Source organism: Sus scrofa, chromosome 13, assembly GCF_054392235.1.
Source record: "Sus scrofa isolate SSC_HxYL_T2T_F1_AM1 chromosome 13, Sscrofa_HxYL_maternal_Yorkshire_Landrace_v2.0, whole genome shotgun sequence".
NCBI classification, from domain to species: domain Eukaryota; kingdom Metazoa; phylum Chordata; class Mammalia; order Artiodactyla; family Suidae; genus Sus; species Sus scrofa.
Window position 1 is genome coordinate 78,171,193 of NC_139395.1, and position 19,475 is coordinate 78,190,667.

At 37.6% G+C, this 19,475-nt stretch overlaps 1 protein-coding gene and 1 pseudogene across 22 annotated transcripts in view; both read left to right on the forward strand.

Moving 5' to 3' along the window:
- Positions 1–19,475, forward strand: part of GRM7 (glutamate metabotropic receptor 7) — an 894,437-nt gene that overhangs the window by 92,628 nt on the left and 782,334 nt on the right. The window lies entirely within an intron of this gene.
- LOC100516399 (PRELI domain-containing protein 1, mitochondrial pseudogene) lies at positions 11,595–19,442 on the forward strand (annotated as a pseudogene). Its single transcript, XR_014822581.1, has 2 exons — positions 11,595–11,784; positions 17,408–19,442. The product of XR_014822581.1 is annotated as a PRELI domain-containing protein 1, mitochondrial pseudogene (transcript).

Sequence of the window (19,475 nt, forward strand, 5' to 3'; positions counted from 1 at the left end):
CTTAAGAGTCCAAGCTGGGAGATTTGTTAACTGAATTCCTGTAATGGAATACTATTCAGTCACTGGAAATTATGATATACGTCTACATTGACTTGGAAGGACTTGGTGAATATTACTAATTTCATAAATATTATAAAATTTCTCTATAATACAGTCCTTGTCTGTGTATATGTACTTGTACTTATCTAAAAAGATAATGCTTAAACATGTAATAATTATTTAAAGTGATCAAATTATTTTTTGAAAATCATTATTTTACTTGTCTATTTTCAGATATTTCATATAATAATTTGTCATCCTTTTTAAATTAAATGTCATATATTATCAGAAGGAAATGCTTTGCTAACGAGGGGAGGGGTTTCTTACCTGATGTCAGGAGGAAAAAGGAAATATTTGGAGGAAGAGATGTGACCTATTTTAACGTGTCCCAAGGATTTATTCATTCAGCTGATATGTATTAGCATCTGCCATGTGCTAGGTACGGAAGAAATAAATGAGTAAACACACTCTTGTTCTACTTTTGTGTACCCATTGTTTAATGAAAGAAACCAATATAAATCAAATTCTTATATGCATGTACAAGCACAAAGAGTAAAAGCTATAAAGGAAATGCAAATGAGCTTCTATTTATAGCTCTGAAATATGAGGGTGGGATGTATGTGTGTAAAGATGTATGTGTATGGCTTCACTGACAAAGTGGGATTTTGGCTGAGATCAGACATATACAAGTAGTTGACAGCTGGTGGAGAGATGAGGAAAGGTCCCAACAGGGGGAACTCTATTTGCAGGACCCTGGGTAGGAGGGAGCATGCCATTGCCCTTTGAGAGAAAGTGATCTTGAAAGCCATTGTGGCTGAAGCACAGAGAGGACAGGAGGAAGTTACTTGAGAACAATCTGGTTTTCTTTTTGACATGTTGACTTTTGGTTTGTGGGCTGCACCTTCTTGCCTTTAATTTTACTAGCAGCACTTTTCACTCTCACCTCTGATCTGTACCTGACAGCTCAAGTAGGTGCTATAAGGAAATCACTTTTATTTTTTCATTTTATTTTATTTATTTAATTAATTAATTAATTAATTACTTTATTTATTTATCTTTTTTGCTTTTTCTATGGCCGCTCCCGCAGCATGTGGAGGTTCCCAGGCTAGGGGTCTATTCAGAGCTGTAGTCGCTGGCCTACACCAGAGCCACAGCAATGCAGGATCCAAGCCGCATCTGCAACCTACACCACAGCTCATGGCAATGCCAGATCCTTAACCCACTGAACAAGCCCAGGGATCAAACATGCAACCTCATAGTTCCTAGTCAGATTGGTTAACCACTGCACCACAACGGGAACTCCAAGGAAATCACTTTTAAACTTTACAGCTTAGGCTGCCTTTGAGCCTCCCTAACCTAATATCTGCCTGGGAACAGCCACTTTTCAATGCCTTCTGGAGAGAATAACTGAGGACTGTTTTGCTTGCATAGGTGGAAGGGTCTGCTGAGAACAGGCAGGCAGGAGAGGGAAGCTGAGCAACTTTTCAGCATTTTCACAAATAGTTCATGCTGGAGTTGACAAACACTGTCCACACTGAAAAGTAACAGTTTTGATTTTCTGTGTAACCAAACCTTGTCATTTGCACCAAGGTGATGTGAAAGGTTTTGAAACCTGGGAGGAGAAATATTTTGCAGGAAATGTCTCGGAGGGAATATAGATATCTTTGGTGGTTGTATTAAGTGCCCCTTAAAAAATCTCCTCCAACCCAGATGCACATGATAGTGATAAGAATTTACTGTGGCTCTGCCAGTCTTAGCTAGATCCAGGAAATTGTTTATGCTTTTAGAACTTATTTTATGTATTTCAATAGCATCATTTTAATTTCCTTCTCTACCAGACCACATAATTAGGGCAGGCAGGAGGTGAAAGAGTTGAGAAAATATAATCCTCTTTCATAACTGGCTGTTCTCTTTTGCAGATCAAAATAGTTAGAGAAATATCTAAGGATGTAAGGTTGGACTAGTAACCCAGAGATCTTCTAAATGGAGAATTTTCTAGGGGCTCCAGATGTACGTGGAAGAGGCTATATTCTTGCAGTTTGCGTTTCTTGCAATGAATAATGTTGTAAGAGGGAAGAGTCAGATTTTGCCAATTGATGAACTTTCCAAAGATTGCTTATTATATTTGATTCAGCCAAAAGTTTGTACACCTGAAACTAACACAATATTGTAAATCAACAGTACTTAAATTTTTTAAAAAAGTTTTTTTTAAAAAAAGTTTGTATAACCATTTCCCTGTCTTCCTATCTTCATTCTACAAAGACAACTTCAAAAATTGAAACCCCTGTTTAATTTCAATATATATATGATAAATCAGTGCATCTATTAGAAAGTTTCAAACTTTGTCAAAGAGGAAGTTGACATTTTTAAAGTCAGATATGGAAATGGTGGCAGTATCTGACTGTAAAGCAAGAGTTTTTGTAATTGCTAATAAACAACATAAATGGAACCCAGGTGTTACACTGAGATCAAGAGTTTTGGATCAGAGATCTGAGGCGTAAATGTGGGCTTCGCCATTTATCATGTATGTGACCCACGGTGAGGCTTAACTTCTTTCAACTTTGGATGCTTCCCCCATAAGGAGGAATGATAATAATATCTTACAGAATTGTAATGAAAATTAGCATTGATTAAAACATACCGAGTGTATGAGTGTATTGTAGCACAGTGACTAGAGGACTTTATTAGCTTTCAACAAATACTAGTATCACCATAGCCATTGCCTATATGCTAAACTGTGATAAACTCTCCTCAGTTTCCTGTATTTAAATAACTCTATTGTTAGATACAAATGTCTTTTTATTTCACTTTCAGAAGTTGGAGTGAGTTTATGGAACTATGCATTATAAAATTGTTGTGTTTGGGTCTTCATTAGGAGGAATAATGTTGGGGGCATGGATACTTTATCTACATAATCAATTAGAATGCATGAGGTTAGCTACTGATAGAGAACAAATGTAAAAGTAAACTCTAGGAGTTCCTATCGTGGCTCAGAGGTTAACAAACCTGACTAGCATCCATGAAGATGCGGATTCAATCCCTGGCATCTGTCAGTGGGTTAAGGATCCAGCATTGCTGTTAGCTGTGGTATAGGTCACGGACACAGCTTGGATCCTGTGTTGCTGTGGCTCTGGTGTAGGCAAGCAGCTTTAGCTCCAGTCGGACCCCTAGCCTGGAACCTCCATGTGCCGTGGGTGCAGCCCTAGAAAGACAAAAAAAAAAAAGAGAAAGAAAAAAAAACTCTAATTTCCCACCTAAAATGTGTAATGTCAGCACATTATTTTGACGGCATGCTTGGGGCCCAGGCAGACACAGGTTGGGATCCCTGTTCTGTCACTTGATACAGTAGTTCTCAATCCTGGCAGTGGATCAGAACCCTCTGTTAGCATCCCACCCCAGGCCAATCAAATTGGTGTCTGAGAAGGAGGAGGGCAAGATTCTGGGCCTCAGTGTTAAAAAAAATAATAATAAACAGGAACAAACTTGTGTCAGGTTGATAATTTAGTAGCTATTTGATTTAGAGCCATTTATTTATCCTCTCTGAGACCTAATATATTAGTTTCCTGGGCCTGCAGTAACAAAGCATTGCAAACCGTGGGAATTAGAATAACAGAAATGTATTGTCTCTTGTTTTGGAGGCCAGAAATCTAAAATCAAGGTGCTGGAAGGCAGGGCCGCCCTCCCTCTGAAGGGTCTGGAGAAGAATCTGTTTCATGGTTCCTTCCCAGCTTCCAGTAGCTTTGGGTGTCCCTTAGCTTTTCAATGGCTATCATCTTCTCCCTGTGTCTATCCAGTCATTTTCCTTCTGTACATGTGTGTCTCTTTGTCCAAATTTCCTCATTTGATAAGGATACCAGTCATATTAGATGAGGACCTATCTAATGATCTCTTTTCATCTTGATTTCCTTTTTAAAGACCTTATTTCTAAAAAAGCCATATGCTGAAGTACTGGGAATGAGGACCTCAAATATCTTTTGGTGAAGACACAGTTCAACCCATGTTTGTGTACGCATTTGGAAAATGGAGATAATAGTTGTATCTCTTTCACCATCTTGTCAAGAGAATGAAATGGGGTTATTAGAATGCTTGCCACAATACCTAAATAAAAATAAGCAATTCTAACATTAGCTACATTGTCAGGATCATTTTTGTGATATTTTGTTCCCATTATCATTTACTTTGTCCTTGTTTTTTTCTCTTTTCTCTGTTTAAATATATAGCCAAGACTTTTGGGTTCCTTTGGCTCAAGGGAGGGTTTTATTTCAGGGTCAAGAAGGAGAGGCTGACATGTCTTTTGAGCCATCATGGAAAGTGTCCCAGAGGAGAAAGCCTGATCCTGCTACACATGCTACACATTCACATGCTACACATTCACATGTCCCAGAGGAGAAAGCCTGATCCTGCTACACATGCTACATATTCACCAGGAAATGATTATTGTGAGATGAGATATGGGCCTAGGTTATCAACTTTTCTTAAAAGTACACCAAAAAAATATTACGTGAAAGTTACCAAAAATTAAATGTAAAGCCAAATACCGTATGATATCACTTATAACTGGAATCTAATATCCAGCACAAATGAACATCTCCTCAGAAAAGAAAATCATGGACTTGGAGAAAAGACTTGTGGCTGCCTGATGGGAGGGGGAGGGAGTGGGAGGGATCCGGAGCTTGGGCTTATCAGACACAACTTAGAATAGATTTACAAGGAGATCCTGCTGAGTAGCATTGAGAAATTTGTCTAGATACTCATGTTGCAACAGAACAAAGGGTGGGGGAAAAAAATGTAATTGTAATGTATACATGTAGGGATAACTTGATCCCCTTGCTGTACAGTGGGAAAATAAAAAAAATAATAAAATAAAAATAAATAAAGAATTTGGTAAAGAAAAAAAAATAAAAGTGACTAAATCTATAGTCAAACAAATCCTAAAAAAAAAAAAAAAAATTAAATGTAAAGCAACTACTTCCATCTCTACTCAGCTCCAATGTCATTGATACCATGTTGGTGGCTTGAAATTGACATTGGTATGTGTGCTTACATCACTGAAAATGAGCAAGCACTACAAAACAGAGTTTTGGTTTTGGTTAATGGTGACCCCATAATTAACAGTTTAAAGCATGTCCCTTTTTGTTGTGGTTGTTTTCTTTTTTAATTTCTGAAAGTTTTAGTTTTAAAATTTGGCCCTATCAGTGCAGGGCAGGTAGTATGTCATAATAATGCCATAAGAATTGTATATCCCTGGCTAAATAAAGTAAGTCATTATATGTAAGTATATCCCCTTGGCAGTTCAGAGAAATATTTGTACACATAATCTGTTTCCATCTTCAAAATAGCCATGGGAGGTAATCACCACTATCTCCATTATACAGATGAAGAAGATGAAGACACTAACTACTCACAGAAGTTTATTGAACTTCTCCTGAGGTCACATAGTTAGTGATTGTTAGTGAATCATGAACATAAGCTTGAACCCAAGACTTCTAACTCTACATTGGTGTTTCACCCACTGTGGCTCATGTCATATATAGGACATTTTAAAAAGTAATGGGAATATCATAAATTGTGAGATCTGTTTTTCTGACCTAACACAGTAGATAATGCATGAATTAATGAAGGGGTTGGAGAAAAGCTAACTCATCAGTTCTTGAGAGTTCCTGGGAAATCTATCTAACAACACCATGGTTTCATCCTGACCATCCCTTCTCCTGGATAGTTGACAATTCCAACTCATATGAGCTCTTCAAGGATAGAGGATAGCAATGTTTGGCTAGGGGTACAGTGGATCCCCATCCCCAAACAGACATACTAGCTCACGGTAATTCCCTAGAGTACCACAGAGTTACCAGAATGAGCAAGTATTGGTTATTACTGGACTGTCAGTAAGCTCCTGTATCCTCTATGCCACCTTCAGATCATGTAAAGCAGAGATGCAGGTATCCTTTCCTAAGAAGTAGGAGCAACTTTTTCCTATCTGGGGTATGGAAGAGCACAGTAGACACCCCGCTACCAGCCCTCTGGTTAGGTTAGAAGGCACCTCTTTTTGTAAAATGGCAGTTCTAGCTATTTCTTCCAGAAGAGAAATTTCCTCTGTTCTACCTGGTCCCTAGCCAGCAATGACTCAGGGCATCTCTAGCCTTATAAACCAGCTCCAATACCTTCCCCTTCTGATCTACAGAAGGGAAAGATCTTCATTCATTCATTCATTCATTCACTTAATTAAGGCAGAGATTATGTGATTTAAGAAAGCCCTAAAAGCATGAAGGGAAAAGTCACATTGACTAAAGTAAAAGCAGCAACACCTATATAATTTTATAATGTCTAAATGACTGCAGTATAATTAGGGGCTGTTAATCTATCAAACCAGAATTATCCAAGCCTCCCAGCTAAATTCCTGGGTTCAAACTTATTATTTTGTCCTCAAAGGTAATTGCTTGAGTTTACAACAAATAAACATCAAAATAACAATAAAATACTTCATTAATTGGTCCTAATCTGTATACATATTTTTAAAATGTTGGCTTAAAATATGTATCAAGAAAAATAAACAATAACTTTCTTATTATTTTGAAACCATTAAAAACTTACAGAAATTTATAGGAACAATTCTTTCTGGAACCATTTGAAAATGAGTTTACCTCCTAAAGCTCTGAAAACTTTTAATATACATCTCACAAACAACATTTCTCTTATAAACTCTCTATACAACCACCAAAATAAAGAAATTGGCATTTGCTACATGTCTAGTTCAGGACTATGCATTGGAAAATGTTTACCTTTGATGTACTTTAGACAGATGAATATTGGTTTCCACACATGTTTGCATACATGTATATTTAGCCTCATATTCTTCTTCTTTTTTTTTGCTATGTGTTTCAATTAATTAATTCATTCATCCACTAAATTGAGAAAGAGATCATGTATGTTAAGAAAACCCTTAAAGAAATGAAGGGAAAAGTCACACTGAGTAAAATAAAAGCATCAACTTCTATATAACTTTCTGGAGTTCATCATAGACATTTTATTAAAACTAAAAGTAAAACCTAGAAATAATTGTTTTTTAAAATATTTTATTCCATTTATTTAGTGTAATAATAGCAAGTAATGTTTATTAAATATTGTACAAAGCTTTTTACGATATATTATCTCATTTAATCCTCACACAAGAAGGTATTACTTTTATTGTCTATTTTATAGTTGAGGCATCTGAATGTATCTGTCATTATTTCCAGCTAAACTTGTAAAAGAGAGATTTTTAGTATCAGCACAAACTTCTGAGAGTTATGTGGGTTGTAGTAAATGGTGTTTTCTCACCTCACTGATGTCAGAACATGCAGTACCATTCCTTTTTGAAGTGTGTTTTGCATCCCAGGGCAGGAAGTCACTCAATTATTAAAAGACTCTTGTGACTTAATTCTGAATTAGATTTTGAATGTGCATACTCTTCCTTAAACTTCTGCACTCCTGGAGTTTTCCATAGTGAAAGAGTTCTGATTTTCCTTGTCCTTAGGTCTTCTGAAAGAAGACAGAAAATGAAGGTGAGGAAGGAAATAGATGTCCTTTTTGTTCAGTTAGATAGAAATGTATGATAAAGCATATCTGGTGAGGTCCCTTTCCATCCATTGTTATCCCTAGGGTGCCTTGGGTATCTTATGTTGGTGTGTGCTAGCTTGTATTTTCTGGGAGGTGGATGCTGAGATGAAAATTATAGTGCAACAGGTCTATTATAGAGGAAACTGTGAGAGTAAAAGAGAGGAAGTGGGAAGTGGCTTAGATCTGGGAACATCTCTCTCAGGAAAGTGGGCAGCCTTGGAGCAAAGAAAACTGTCTAGAAGCATCTTAGTCTCAGTGGAAATGGCCAGGTGCTTGTGCCACTCCCTTGCTTGGTCATTGGTGACCAAACAGCTTAAAGTCAGCTTACAAGCTAAGGGGTATCCTGATGAAGCCACTGATAAGGCCATTAGCAACTCACCTTCCTTGCAACTGGACACGAAGTCACTTCTTGAGGGGAGATCTCACTGGCAAGTCTTTGAGTCTGCTACAGGGTGAGGTATTCATGGAGCATTTCAGGGGGAGCTGGAACTGGAAGTAGAGCCAGAGAATGTGGGTGCCAGTTTGGGTTCCTCTGCATACTTGCCCTGACACTTGGAGTCTTCCTTTCATTCTCTGTAAAATGGAACATAATGTACCTCAACCATAGAGAGGGGTGGAAAGGCAAAAATGAGGTTGTGTATGTGTTCTTGTGGTACATACAAATGATATCACTTACATCTGGAATCTAATATATGGCACAAATGAACCTTTCCACAGAAAAGAAAACCATGGACATGGAGAATAGACTTGTGGTTGCCAAAGGGGAGGGAGAGAGTGTGATGGGCTGGGAGCTTGGGGTTAATAGATGTACTCTTGCCTTTGGAATGGATTAGCAATGAGATCCTGCTGTGTAGCACTGGGGACTATGTTTAGTGAGTTATGATGGAGCATGATAATGTGAGAAAAAAGAATGTATACATGTATGTGTAACTGGGTCACCATGATGTATAGTAGAAAAAATAATAAATGAAAGGTTAAAAAAAAAGCAAATACAAACCCCGAAAAAAACAAATGCTTTGCATTTTATTGTGGTTGTTGTATTATTATTCCCAAATAGTACTCATTCATAAAGTGAATAACTCTTAATTGTGCCCTTACTGTTTACCATGCTCCTTTTTAGCACTGAGATTATAGCAATGAAATGATCAGACAAAATCCCTGTTCACAAGGAGCTTGCATGCCAATGGGAAAAATAGACAATAAAACGTACATACAAAATATATCAAGTTGTACCACAGCCACTGTAGAAGCAATGCCAAGTAGTTATGCTGTGAGCCACATGGGATGGAGCATGATAATGTGCAAAAATAGAATGTATACATATATGTGTAACTGGGTCACTATGCTGTACAGTAGAAAAAAATTGTATTGGGGAAATAACTATTAAAAAATAATAATGAAGTATAAAAAATAAAATTAAAGTGAAAAATATATATATATATCAAGTCATGATAAGTGCTTGAAAGCAAATGAAGCAAGATACAGGAGGAAGAATGGGGATTTCATATTACATATGGTGGTCAAGAAGATTTCAATGATCTATTGATGTTTGAGCCAGATAGAGAGAAAGTGAAAGTGAGTCATCAGACTGTTGGGGAAAGAAAAAATTAGACAGAAAGAATAGCAGGTGCAAAGGCCTGAGATGAGAATGTTCCTAGAATATTGTAGGAATAGCAAGGCACATCAAATATAGTTGGAGAGAGCAAAGGAAGTATAAATGGAGATGAAGTCAGAGAAGTAAATCTTACACAGACTTAGCCACCATCACAAAGTCTGATATTGACTGATGAGATGAGAGATCTTTGGTAGGAATTTGAGCAGAGCTGGGTATGATCCCATAGGCTGATATGTTGGAGTTTTCTGTATGAAGAAAGTGCTGAGCAAGGAGACCATATGCATGACCTCTACAGTAATGCAAGGAAGGAGATGGTATAGACTTTGATTTGGGGACACATTGGGAAATATTAGAGCATGTTTGTATATTGATGTGCTTAATCCAGAGATGAAGATAATCATGATGTGGAAGAAAATGGAGACAGTCTTAGTAGAGGAACTTTCAAATAAGAAAGAAGACAAGATATAATGCACAAAGAGGGGTTGGCCTTAGGGGCAAAGACAGTACAGCTGCTGGAATATATATTTTAAGGGCATCAATACGTGTATGTGAGTAGCTTCAATGGGGAGATGCATGGGGGAATCTCTTGATTTCTTCTGTTTCTCAGTAAAAATTTATGAGCAGAGAAGGAAGTGGTAGAAGAGGTACTTGAGGTTTGAGAAGAAAGATAGTCAGACTCAGGTCTACCGGAAGATCTCAAATCTTAGTGTGAAAGATCTCAAGGAAACAACTCTGATTATAGTTCCTTTTTGAAAGGGGGTTCTAGTAAGAGATTTTCAAGAAAACTGATGTGAATTTCCTTGTGATTTCCAGTTCTCTCATTTTCTACCTGTGTAATAGGCCTCTTTTTCCTTGTCTGATACATGTATTAGACAAAACCAGGGCTTTCATACTTCTTCAACCACAGATCTCCATAAGACGTTTTTTATTACGACCCACTAAAGACATACACTGATACACACACACACACATAGTTGGAAGACCAGAGTTTAAAAAGCAATGTTTAGCTTTCCTATATAGGATGTTCTCTGATATTTTGTATTCTACACGAATCTTGTTGTCCTAATGTATTTTAGTTTAGTGTCTGATTTATTTGTTTTTAAGCCTGGGAAAGCTGGCTGTGAAATAGATTTCACAATTCACTAATGGGCCATGATCCACAGTTTGAAAAGCACATTTTTTTAATTGAAAATACTTTTTATTGAGGTATAAGTGTCATTTAACATTGTATTAGTTTCCAATGTACAGCATAATGATTAGATATTTGTGTAAAGTGTTAAATGGTCATCAGAGTAAATCTAGTTAAGATCCATCACCATACATAATTATAAGTTTTTTTCTTTTGATGAAAGCTTTTGAGATCTACTTTCTTGGCAACTTTCAAATATACAATACAGTATTATTGATTATAGTTTCCATGATGTACATTATATCCCCATGACATTTATTTTATAAAAAGCAGTTTTTTGCTTTTTGTTTTTGAGTATAGCTGATTTACAATGTTGTGTTTGTTTCTGGTATACAGCAGTATGATTCAGTTATATATACAAATATATGCTTTTTCATATTCTTTTTCATTATGCTTTATTACAGAATATTGACTGTATTTCCCTGTGCTACACAGTAGGACTTGTTGTTTATCCATTTTATATATAATAGTTTGCATCTGATAATCCCAAACTCCCAATCTATCCCTCTCCTCCCCCTTGGCAACCACAAGTCGGTTCTCTATGGCTGTGAGTCTGTTTCTGTTTTGTAGATTCATTTTTGCCATATTTTAGATTCCACATATAAGTGATATCATATAGTATTTGTCTTTCTCTTTCTGCCTGACTTTTCTTAGTATGATAATTTCAAGGCCCATCCATGTAGCAGCAAAAAAGCACAGTTTTAAAAGACATTCCCTTAAGTGCCTTCCAGTCTCTAATTATAAGTTTTTATGAAATTTTAGAGATAACATGAGGGATAAAGTGACCTCAGCCACAGCAAGCATATAATAAGTATATTCAGAAACTGGAACTGGACCATAGGCTAATTTTGTTTTAAAAATAGCTACAAAGATTTTTAAATGGAATAATTCTGCAATTTAGGTTTTTACATCTATATTAGGAAAAACAAAACAAAAACAAAAACAAAAAACAGAAGAATAGGCCTGCCTGACCTTAGTCCTCCTAGAGTTCTCCAGTCTGTTTCTCTCCCTACACTGGACTCACTTCCTTCATTTAGGCCAGTACCCTTAACACTACAGACATTTGTGAACTCTTCGCTGAGCCACAACGGGGGCTCTGAGGAGAGTACTTTTAAGAGAGAAGCAGAGCAAGGTTTGACAGAGATAGCAGAGGAGATGCACAGAGAAGAAGAGGCCAGTAAAGGTAGGGATAGAGTGATGTGCCTGAGGCCAGGAGCTTTGGGGCCATCAGAAGTTGGAGGAGGCACTGGAGAGAATGCAGCCCTGCCAGCACCTTCATCGTGTGCTTCTGGCCTCCGAACTGTGAGAGAATACATTGCTGTTGTCTTAAGCCATCAAGTTTTTGGTTTTTTTGTTTTTTTTTTTTTTGTCTTTTTGCTATTTCTTGGGCCGCTCCCAGAGCCACAGCAAGGCGGGATCTGAGCCGCGTCTGCAACCTACACCACAGCTCAGAGCAACGCTGGATCGTTAACCCACTGAGCAAGGGCAGGGATTGAACCTGCAACCTCATGGTTCCTAGTCGGATTCATTAACCACTGCGCCATGACGGGAACTCCGTTTTTGGTATTTTTTAATGGCTGCAATAGCCAGGAATTTATACAGCAAGGGCAATAGGAATTATCATTTTAGAACTTTTCTCCCCTATTTGATCTAACAAGTAAATTGCTTTTGGGCACTAATCTGCATTGTTTTCCATGATAATTTTCTGCAAGCAAAGGTGTTATTTAGTGAGCTGAGTGGTGAGTTAGGTAAAACTGTAAGATGAGAATGTTTTGTCTTGTTCTTTCTTTGAAGGGTGTGACTTGGGGAAAGGATGCCTTATCTGCATTATTTCAATTAGAAGAGAATACAGAAGCATAACAGTAAATGAAAAGCCCTCTTAGAACACTCTTCTTTATTAAAAATAATGGAAAAAAACTTTGTTAATGAATGGAAATATTAACCCAGTGTTCAGGTGTTTGTTATGCATTTGTTTACTATTGTTCTTGAAAGTTGGAAAGGCAAACTTCCACATATTTACAGAGTAATCACTGATCCTTGATAAATAGCTTTAAAAAAAGGAGAGAAGAGGTAGGGACAGTCACAAGACTCTTTTTCATTCTACCCAAGATGTTATAGGAAAAAGTTGCTGGGAGAGTGTATGCATGTGTACATATTTAGAGCCACCTCTGAGTAGTAAATGGGGAGATAAAAGACAAAGTCTTTCAACATACCTATTGCATTCATGAAACACACCTCTAATTGATTCACAAGTATCTTCACTGAAATATCTCCCAGTAAAATTAACCATAAAGACCCACTATTTGACATCAGACTTACCAGTAGGAAATTTTGTAATGCTTCCTAATAATGATAATAAGGAGATGAATCTAACAATAGCAGGGCAGTGATTCCTAGAATAGGACATGTCAAGAGTTCATGATCTCAAGTTACGCTCCATTCAATGAAACATCCAAGGGAAGGAGAACTGCTTGGTTTTCCTGTCAATGGGTAGAGGAGGGCACTTGGTATCTCTGATGTTCACCATGAGCCTTAGCAACTTAGAGGTAAACATATCAACAACCGTATGCTCAGAAAGCTTTCTGATTCAACAACCACATTTCTAGGACTAACAGTGATCATGATGATACATGCAGATTTATCTATGAGAATGTTCACTGCAGGGATATTTATTACTAGCTAAAATTCAAGCAATTTAATGTCCCCAAATAAAAATCAAGTAATTGTCCACCAATTTGATAGAATGCTCAGTAACAATTTTAAAAGATTACGAAAATATGTATTTACTGAGATACTGAAAGGGCAGATTGCAAAGCCCTATTTACTACGTTATCTTGTTGGTAAAAAATATGCAAGTACAGAAAATAGACTAAAGTTAGATTCTAGGTAATTTGTGATTATCAGTCTGGCCAGTTTCAGGATATTGCCACTTTCCTTTTTTTTGTCCAATGTATATTGATGTGCACGTTGCTCTGTGGGAGGTAACATGTTCCAGTTTATAAAGACAGGGATGAAACAATTATTAAATCATATTGAAACAGTCTTGACTCTCAACAAGGCTTCTTTTGTTTCCTATCTGGCTTCTAGTATTTCAGAATCAATACTCTATAGGGCCACATTTTAAAATGGAAACATTTTGCTACCCTCAACTTCAAAATACCTTTTTAGTTAATTAATGTTCTAATGAAAAAGAAACCTTCATTTAGAAAAAGAAAAGCAAATAAAATTCTTACCTGAGTAATCAGATCTTAGTATTAATGGTTGATGCAATTTTATTTAATACTTTAGGGATTCACAAACCCTTAGAGAATATAATGTAAGCTATTTATCTTCTTTCTTGAGAAACATGCATACACAAAATGTTGTATGCGGTTTTGGGAGAAGGTAGTATTTTTTCATATATTTTTTGAAGCCCATCACAAATATGTTTTCTCAGTTCAAATTAGGAATTCCCAGTTAAATAATCTTTAAGTTCCTTTCTGGTTGTGTTCTCCTAAGATAATGCAAATGTCAGTCTTGTATCTTTACTTGTATGTATCACTAAGCACTGCTTCTTTGTCTTCTGTACAAATCCTTAGAATGTAAGAAAAAGTAGAGTGGCAAGTCTTCTTATCTACTTCACACTTGGAAACCTTGAATCTGAAGCTCTCCCTTGGTAAGATCCAACTAATAGATGCAGACTGTTGCCTTTGGAATAGATTAGCAATGAGATCCTGCTGTGTAGCACTGGGGACTATGTGTAGTCACTAATGATGTAGAATGATAATGCGAGAAAAAAGAATGTATACATGTATGTGTAACTGGGTCACCATGCTGTACAGTGGGAAAAATAATGTATTGAGGAAATAAAAAAAAAAAAAAGTAAAAGTGATCAGTTCTCATATGTGACAACTACTGTTGTTTAACTATGAGGATATCAAGTGACATACATTTCATATAAGTATGTGATTAAGTGCTTTGTATACTGTCTGTGGTGAGCAGGCATTCACCCCAGTATGCATGGAATAGTGTGTTCAGTATTCTCTCAGCCACTCATCCGCAAGTTCCTACTAGAAAGATAACCTAGGAAAACTTACTCACTAGGTTGTGAGTGAGTTTCCCTAATGAAAAAATAAAAAAAGAAATTTCTTATTATCTCAGATAAGAAATGAGAAACTATAGATAAAAAAAAAAAATTGAAGCTGGAGAAGTAGAAAAAAAAAAAGGCTGTAGATTGAGGGAGATGAGCTCTCTTCATGATATGTCCAAGGTAAGCTGGTAAAATTACTGAAGTTACAAAATGCTATGTTTGGTAGGTATTTTTCCTGAAGCAGAGATTTAAATGAGCTGAACTTTAGCTTGCCCTGGGGAAGAACTAAGTTAGAAGGAATGGATACGGAGGTGAAAACAGGGAGTCCTGGCAAAAATTTGTGGCGGTCATGGAATTCAGTTAAAATTTCACCAAAACTCTGACGGATGTTAGGACCCAACTGACTTTTGAATTGCATAGTTTTGGTATTTAAATTATAAATGCGTGATTCATTTATAATTCAGTTGTGTTCTTTTAAGGGAAAAAATCTTGGCTTTAAGAATCTAATATAGTTACATACACAGTCTAAATTTAGGCGTCTTATGTAATTCACCACAATTTCTGGGCTTTCTTTGCTGTGGGTGTTTTTCTCCAGCACCTTTTCTGTTGAAGGTGAACAAGGGCCTTGGAAAAAGACAATGGAATCTCTCCATCCCTGCCCCAAATTATTTAAATGAGGCTCCAGAAGTGTCCTTTGTTCTTTTTATAAATCATTGTCCATTTCCAAAGGCTGGTGTTGGTCCCTCTTGGGTGTAAAAATTGTGTTACAGGATAATCACTCAGTGCACTAACAGTCTCCTTAATGGAGGGAAGCCATCTCTGTCACGCTTCCTCTGGTCACTTGAACACTCTCCAGTCAATAGCTTCTGATCCTGGGTTTTCTAGCCTCCAGGAGAGGACTGTGTGATTTTTATTGAAATTATATTTTGATGTGTCAGGACAGGTGGTACAAGGAAGTCATGTAGAAAAATAAAACATATAATATCAACACCAATTGTAATATACAACTTTTTGTCTATTTTTACTTTCTAAATTATGGTACAGTAAAGCTACTTTTGGTGCATAGTTCTTTGAATTTTAGCACATGTATGGATCCATGGAAACATCGCCACAGTCAGGATAAGAGCAATTCCATTACCCTCTCTCATTCCTCCCTGATAGATTCTCCTCCATCTGCTAACTTTGGACAACCACTGATCTGAACTTCATCTCTATAACTTTGTCCTTTTGAGAATGGCATAGCAATGGAAACATACAGTATGAAACTGTCACCTTCATGTCTTTGAGACTGAGATTCATCCAATTTGTTGTGTGTGTTTCTACTGTTATGTTTATTATTGCTAAGTAGAATTCCATGGTAAGGATGTACCACAATTTGTTTATTCATTCATGCATAAGGAGAATTTGGGTTGTTTCCAGTTTAGGGATGTTATAAGTAAAGGTATTAGGAACATTCATATACATGATTTTTGTAAGAATATACCTTTTTTTTTTCATTTTTCTAGAGTAAATACCCAGAAATGGAATTGTTCACCTTGGATGTTGAAAAAAATTCAGTGGGCAAAGTTATTCTTTAATTATTTCTAATTATCAAATCATCTCCACTTTTCTTTGGAAATACTGCTTTCATTGATTTTTATCTTTGCACTCAATATGCAAAAATGAGGATTGAAGAACAATAAGTGTGAGAGTTTAGGTGCAAACACAAACCACTAAAAAGTGACACATATCTCTGACTATCTAAGAATGTTCAGGAAGAAAAGATGCCAAGCTACCTCAGGTTTGAGAATATATAAAAAGAGAAAAATGATAACAATTGGTAAATAATTCATTTTCAGGATAAATTAGGTCTGGCATTTCTACCCTGGGTATAGAGCATGAACTGACATAAACCACTGAGGAAAACTTCTAGGGTTTCTGTGGTTAGGGATTTTTATGGCTTCAGTAGAATGAAGGGTTTACTCTGCTTAATGGTTTCAAGAAGTTGCTTTCTCAAGAGTAATAAGAGAACATCAGTGACACTGTGAATTAGGTGTTTACTGAGGGTCTCATTATCCTTTAGCATAATTCTCATATGTGAAGTCAGCTCAAGGTTTATTCAGAAACCAAGTTTCCCATTTTGCCAGAGTGTAAAAAAAATTGTAAATTATTGTGGTATATTTGTTTCCTAGTCTGACTTGAATAATGAAGCTCATTTACAAATTAAACAATAGAGAAGAACCTCACTTGTACAAAATTCCTGTTTGTGGGCCTAAGTGCATTAAACTTGGTCTACGATTCTACTTTCAAATGACGTTTGTTTAGTTTCCTGTTTTCTGAGTGCCAAAAATTGATAGATTCTACTAAAAAGATTGCCTCATTTAATCCATAAAATGACCAAAATAACCTTTGTATGGTTTATATACTTTTGTTATGATAGAGTCTAGAGCTTATACAAAGCACAGGGTACTGACAGGGGAATACTTCCAGGGAATGACTTGAAGCGAGAATCGAAGCTCACCTGTTCTCCTGCTGCTCTGCCACATTTGGTATTTGAAGACTTCTAGATATTCTTTAAATTTAGAAATAATTTCTAGTTAGCCTCTACTAAAATAAACATGAATTCCTTGATACCATATCTGGGGGACAATACAATCTTGTGATTAAGAAGATAAATTAAAAAGGCAAGAGTTCAATGAATGTAACCTTATCATCATTATTGTCATGATTATTACTATTATTTCACCAATTATACCTGTTGCATGACAAAAAGCAGAGTGCAGAATAGCTGGGGAATTCCTCAGGGCAGCAGCGGTGGCTGGTTAGGCGTGGCCCAGTGGTGACAGAACTCCTAGCCTGGTAGTCAGGCATCCAGCTCCAGCCTAGCCTCCACATGCACCCTGGGCTCCGCATTGCACAGTGGTGAAGTATTTCCTGGGCCAGAGAGTGCTCCAGAGTTCCTGGGCCCAAGTGTTGGCTGCCTTCTGGCAGCATACCTGAATCCCTATAGCAAACATGTCTTGACAGAAGACATAGTGCACAGGGAGGTGACCCCTGACCAGAAGCTCCTGTCCCAGTGACTCCTGACGAAGACCATCAGAATGCCCTTCTGGGCTGAGTGACTGTTTCCTGCCAGTGTTGCTCACTCAGTGCACATCCTGGAGAATTCTATTGTGGACCCTCAGAACCAGACCATGATCACTTTCACTTGGAACATCAACTACACCCAGCGGATGGTGGTGGAGGAACGATGTGTTTATGGTGTGAACTCTGATAACAATGGCTAGACTGAAATCCAACAGGAAGCCTGGGTCTCCTCTAGCTTATTTGGCATCTCCAGAGCTGTCCAGGAACTTGGTCTCACGTGGTTCAAAAGTGACCAAGACTATGAAGAATTTTGAATATATCTTGGCCAAGCTGAAAGTGAGACCCCTCCCTAAATCCTTGTTTGAAACAGCCAAGGAAGCCAAGGAGAAGGCCAAGGAGATGGCACTGGCAGCTACAGAGAAGGCCAAGGACCTTGCCAGCAAGGCAGCCACCAAGAAGCAGCAGCAGCAGTTTGTTAAGCCAACCCAGGCCCTGGGGCAGCAGCATAGCAGACCACCCACTCCAGTTCCTATGCCCTCTCCCTCTTATACTTTATTATTAAAAGTCAACTTCCGGTCCTACTGTTTGGGTGGTGGGCTATGGGTGGTGGGCTATGAGTGGTGTCCTGTTTGGCAGCTCCAGTGCACCAGGCCAGTTATCCATATCTGAGCTGGGCCTCCTTATTCCTACATCAAGTGGCTGAAGACAGAGGCGCAGTGGTCCATGGTCATGGTGTCCAGATGAAGTGGTCATAAATACTAGACGGTAAACTCCATGAGGGCAGGGACCTTTGTTTTATTTTCTGTTGTGTCCCAAGTACCTGGAACAAAATCTAGCACTTAACAGGCATTCAGTAAATACTTGCTGAATTTAATTAGCTCCCCCCCAATAAAATAGCTGCAGAGAAGGAATACTATTTCATCAGTGCAAATGAAGTATCTTTCACTGATAATCCTGCTGTATAACATGGATCCTCTAACTCTTTTAAAAGCCATTGTGTTACAATGACACTTCTTAGTCGAAGGTATATATATTTCTTTCCATCGACATTTACCGAACTCATCAGTAGTCTATTTTCATCAATGATTGATTGCCAGGCATTTCATTGTAATCATAGCAAAATGTGCCATGACTATGCTACAGAAATTTTCTTCTTTTTTCTTCATGAATCTTCTCTCATTCCCCCAAACTCATCCCACATGAGACCTAGAAAGTAGGCTGCTAACAATATATTTCATCAAGATGGGTCTGCATGTGTCAAACAAGCTTGTGCATATGTTTAGAGAAGAAAAGCAGCCCATCTTAGTCCCTCACATTTTTTTCTCCAACTTCAGCCAGACCGTGGAGCCTGGGGCCATTGCTAGAGGTGAGGCTCACACTCCTTGAGTTCCTGTCATTCATCACATATTCAACATGTATTTCTCAAACCATTTTTGCAAGTATGTTGTTTAATCCCTGGAACATGCTTGCAAGTATACCATATGGGTCGTGTGTTATAGATGAAGAAACTGAGGGGTCAAATGTCTTGCCCAGTCTAGCATGGCTAATGAAAGGAAAACTGCTGATGTGGATCCCTACTTGCCAACTGAGCTCCATTCCTCTTTCTACTATTCCATAGCTGCTGAGGTGGAAAGAAAGGGATATAGGTGCTGGCAGAAGCACGTTGGCCTATATGTAGCAAGGGCCTGTGTCAACACTGGGAATGGGCTTGACTACAAAGGAGGTAAGTTATAGAGGTATCTCAATATTTTTCTGAAATGATGTGTGAGAAGACTCCCCAGCAATGTTATCATGGCTCAAATTGACCTAGTTATGGGCTTTCAAGACTCCCAGTAATTCCACCATAAGCATTAATTTCATTACCAAAATCGATTCTTGTTTTCCTCACTTATTATGGTCAC